This window comes from Arvicanthis niloticus, chromosome 23 (assembly GCF_011762505.2).
Source record: "Arvicanthis niloticus isolate mArvNil1 chromosome 23, mArvNil1.pat.X, whole genome shotgun sequence".
Taxonomy (NCBI): Eukaryota; Metazoa; Chordata; class Mammalia; order Rodentia; family Muridae; genus Arvicanthis; species Arvicanthis niloticus.
In genome coordinates this window covers 6,428,021-6,433,241 of record NC_133430.1, presented here as the reverse complement: position 1 = coordinate 6,433,241, position 5,221 = coordinate 6,428,021, and positions in this window count along the sequence as shown.

The following is a 5,221-nucleotide window of genomic DNA, read 5'->3' as shown; positions in this document are numbered from 1 at the left end:
CTCGGTCCCATTTACAGGAGCCTTGGGAAAGCCAGTGGTCTTACTGTGTGCGTGAGGTGACGGTGGGCGGGGGGAGCAATTTGGGCAGAAAAGCCTGTCCAGGCTCAGTACCTGTCTTTGGGGCCTCATTTCAGAAGTTTGCACTTAGAGAGGTTCTTGAGGAATCTTCCATGTGAGGAGGCCACCAGGCTGGCCATCTTGTGGGGGCATAAACCCCTTCTTCCATTGTGCAGAGCATTCTGGGGGCTGCCGAGAGCAGAGTCGGTCGCCGACTAACCAAAACAGCCTCTTCCATCACAGGGTTGGGCTACAGACAAAGAAGACCCCAGTGGGCTTCATCACCTCCTCTCTCCTGGGCTCCGGCGGGTCAGTAGTAGCCACAAAGAGTCTCTCAGATAGAGCAGACAGTGGTGAGACTGGAGGCTCACAGAGGTTCCTCACCCATGGCTGTGGTTCTGTTACAAATGTAAATCTCATGGAGAAGCCAGCTGTGAAAGCCACCTACAAGGTATGCACCTGTCACCTGAAGAGAGAGGTTTTTAGGTGACAAAGTGACCAGGGCTCTGTAGAGGACAGAAGCCCACAGCGTGGCATGCTTGCTTGGTACATCAGGCTTTGGACTCAAACAGAGACCTCTCATGTGGCCCACACTCCCTGGACCCAAACAGAGACCTCTCACGTGGCCCACACTCCCTGGACCCAAACAGAGACCTCTCATGTGGCCCACACTCCCTGGACCCAAACAGAGACCTCTCACGTGGCCCACACTCCCTGGACCCAAACAGAGACCTCTCATGTGGCCCACACTCCCTGGACCCAAACAGAGACCTCTCATGTGGCCCACACTCCCTGGACCCAAACAGAGACCTCTCATGTAGCCCACACTCCCTGGGGGTAGTACAAGATTCTTCCTTAGACCCGACAAGCACCTCAGAAACTGGAGTTTCCCCAGGTGGGGCGTCTCCGTGCACACCTAACCTAACGTTAGCATATCCCTACACCTTAGGTCACCTGGCACAAAGTCCACACTCTGTCCTGGGTTGTCTCTCGGTACTGGTGAGAAAGGATGACAATGAGTAAAGTTTGCGGGTGTTCCTACGGATGTGGAACATCTTCAGTGCTTTCCATCCTAGTCCAGCTCGCTGGTACAGAACCAGCGGACGCCTCGAGCCAACTGAAATTACAACACAAATGAGGCACCTCAGAGAAAGTGCCTCTGGCCAAAAGCAAAGGGGAACACATGAATCCCGGTTGCTGTGGACTGGAAGTGGCTGCCCAGCGAGGGGTACCATAGTGTGACTTCATTCTGGGGGCACACACTGAGCTTAGAGTCACACAACTCCATGAGCTGGGCTTTGGCTATTACTTGAGCCCTGTGTGTGTCGTGTTGCCACACCTGGAGGCCTCTGTGCATGTCCTGAATCCGGGGTAAGAATGCAGAACAAGACTTTCAGGACTCCTGTGCCCAGAAGCCCTCCATCCTTCAACCCCACTCTGTCACTGCAGCCAAGGCCTGAACTCCCAGGGATTGCTTTCCCATGCTGCTGGTGGCTGTAGGTGCCGAGGGTCATCCCCAGCCACCATGAAAACCTCCTGACCCTACACAGCAAGCCACACAGAACTTAGACTAAAAAAAAACCCTGTCTGAACCCCTAAGATCTGCATACCCTGTCCCTGCCCACCACGGCGTCTCTTAGGGTGGATAGACTGCCCACAGTGAGTCAGCTGACACAACAGCCTTCCGCCAGACCCCAGCCTAAGCTGGCTAAGGGGAACCTTTAGCATCAGGCTGGGCCCACCAGACCCTTGAGTTCCTGGGTTTCACATTGGTCTGATCCCTTGGAGCCAGGGGAACCATGCTGGGCAGGAAGACAGGAACAGTGAGGACCAAAGTGGTACCTGGCCAAGAAGGTCCTGGCCATGCTAGGTCTCCTGAGCACAGCCTAGGACTGGAACAAACCTGGCTGCTCAGCTCTCTCTCCTTCACTTGCCGTAATTTACAAGACAGCTGGAGCACAGGATATTTTTAATAAAAATTAGGTACAAGCAGATACAGGGGATTAATAGTTGCATTATGATTTTATAGTTCTCCATATACAGCCTCATGGAAAAGACAATCAGAGCAGAGCCGCTCCAGGCAGATAAAATGGGGCATTTATTTTTAATGGAAAGAGAATTTCAGGACCCACCCAGCCGTGGAGAAAGTGCCGTGGAGGGCTCTGGGGGCGGAACAAAGAGAGGCTAGAGACTTGGCTGCTCTGATGAAGAGCATCTGGGGGAGAGACCCCTTTACTGGAACAGGGAGGGTTTGCCTAAGTGGGTAACAGAAGACCAAGTGGCAGCCCGCGGTGACTGAAGCTCTCTCTTTGCTGCCTGGAAGTCCTGGGCAAATCTCTTCCAGCCTGGGATCTGATCGCCTCTCCTCTTCCTGTGAGGAATGTACCCTGTCCTGGGCTCGCAGCTCTGCCTTGAACCCCACCCTTCTGGGTGCCAGCAGCAAGTGCCCAGTTTTGATTTTAGAAAGCCAGGCTGCTGTGCTGTCCAGGGTCTTCATGGATGGGCTGGTTCAGAAACACTTAGCTAGAGAGGCTTCTCCCTGAGGTCCCCACACTGCCACCCCTCATAATTATCAGACTAGAAGTCTAAACAGGACCTGTGAAACCAGCTTTTAATCCCAGGGCTTGAAAAGGGCCTGCTTGCTAGTGAGAGAGATCCATGGGTAGTGGGGAAGGATGCTTTGGGGTGTGGTTTTAAAACTACTGACTGCCATAGCTGGTGCCTCTGCCTGGCTTGGCTAGAGGATGACGCTTCAAAGACATGCTTCCACCCCTCATCTTCTATCCTACAGGAAATCCTGAGCTCCGGGAGGGATGTGGAGGTCACCTCAGGAGTGGCAGGTGCCACACACAGGCTGGGATTCCACGTCCCAGACTTTGCCATTGTTTCCAATGCAGATTCCAGCCCAGCCTCACCTGAGAGACTGAAGAAAGTGGCCATTTTTCCTGGCCTTGGCCCACGGACTTTTGACCCTAAGGGCTCTTGGCACTCAGCAGGTGGCCAGGTCTTTCTCTCAAGGACAGGAGGAAGCCTAAAGGCATTCCCTCAGGAGCTTCCTGACCCAGTAGATTAAAAAAAAAAAAAAAAAAAAAAAGCCCACATCAAGATGTGGCCACAGGCCACAGGGAGCAGGATGTAACATGGCGGAAGGAAATTGTGACGTGTGAAAGGCAGGTCTGAAGGATAAAGGGGCTGCAGAATAAACGGTGTGCAGAATGGAGGGACTGCAGGATCAAGGGGCTGCAGGATTGAGGGTCTGCAAGATCAAGGGTTTGAAGAATCAAGGGTCTGTGGGAGTCCAGAGTCTGCAGGAACCCAGACTCCAGCAGAGCCCAGGGTCTATGGGAGCCCAGGATCTGCCAGAGTCCAAGATCTACCAGAGCCCAGGGTCTGCAGGATTGAGGGGCTACAGAATCAAGGGTCCGTGGGAACCCAGAGTCTGTGGGAGCCCAGGATCTGCTAGAGCCCAGGGTCTATGGGAACTTAGAGGCTGTGGGATCCCAGGATCTGCCAGAACCCAGGGGCTACAGGAACCCAGGGTCTATGGGAGCCCAGGGTCTGAGGGAGCCCAGAGTCTGCAGGAATCTAGGTACAACTTCCTTCCCAGCATCTGGAGGCAGACCGTAATAGGATGTGGTTACTTATTCACCTAGGCTGGCTACTCATCCTACAGAGGGGACCTCTGGCCCTTGGGCTCTCCAAGAATCTCACAAAATCAAAACAAACAAAAGCTGTAACATGCCGGTGAGTTCTGACCTCAGGACTGGCTGTCAGTCCCTGGGAGCTCCTGCCCTGCCTCCCCTCCCCTGGATGTGGTGCAGAGGCCAAGGATCCCAACTTTTCCTCCAGGGGCAAGCATACACCAAATGACTTCAGCCAGAGTCCAGAGATCAGGGGTCCCAGGCCTATGTGGAGTGGACCATAAACACTGAAGACTGTTCCCATAGCTAGGCTTGGTGATGAGAGCCGCCCACCTCTGTGCTTCACATCCACAAGTCTCCTAGCAGCTACCACAACCCCAAAGAATAAACCCTGGCTCTCTGCAGCTGTGCCTGGGAATCAGCAAGCCGCCCCACCCCCTCACTTGGACTGTCATGGGGGCTCAGCAAGAGACACAGACTCAAACTCTACACAGGACATGGACCGGGGCGCAGCACAGGAGGGAAACCAAGGTCAGCATAGGATCTCAGCAGGGTGGATGAGTCCAGTCTTAGCTGGGAAAGTGGAGCCAGGCTTACAATAGAAGTTGAACACGGAGCCGGGCAGGGCAGTGGTGGCTCACGCCCTTAATCCCAGCACTTGGGAGGCAGAGGCAGGCGGATTACTGAGTTCGAGGCCAGTCTGGTCTACAGAGTTAGTTCCAGCACAGCCAGGGCTACACAGAGAAACCCTGTCTCGAAAAACAAAAACAAGCAAACAAAAGAAGAACACGGGCTCATTACCTGTGGGGGACTATGTTGGCTGTTAATGTTGATATGTTAATGACGTGGGAGACCCATCTTCATTTGGGTGGTGTCATTTCCCTGAGTGGATTCTACACTCATAACATAGATGAAGGGAGCTGAGCAGTGTAGGTGGATTGTCCCTTCTCCTGACTCTGGATGCAGAGCCACCGGCTGCTTCAAGAGCCTGCCACCTTGACATCTGCCATGAACTATAGGCAGAATAAACCCTACTTCCCTTAAGTTGCTTTTGTCTGAGAGCTTTACCCCAACAAGAAAAGGACCTAAGACACATACTCCTCCTCCATCCTGAGGCAACCCCTAAGGATACAGCAGAATGGCCTTTGAAGACCAGCTTCATGATGGTTGTGCAGAAATGCTACCCAGGGGTGAATAAGAACCTGCAGAATGTGATGCAGGACCCCCATCTCTGGCCCACAGCCAGGATTCCTGGTCTGAGACTTAAGGCTAGAAATGGGTAGGCTTCTCCTAGCTATCTGCAACGACTCTAAGTCTGGCTTCACTTTGTAGACACTCTCTGCTTGGTCCTTAACTCACAGATGGGCCAGTCAACCTCAGCTCACTACTTACAGGATACAGAGGGCTCTCCCTTCCATGCCCAAGAGGTACCCAGTCAATACAGCAAGAAGCATGTGACAAAGTAGGAAAGGGGGAAGCCAGGCCACATGCCCACAGCGCATCGGCACCTGCACAGTAACCGG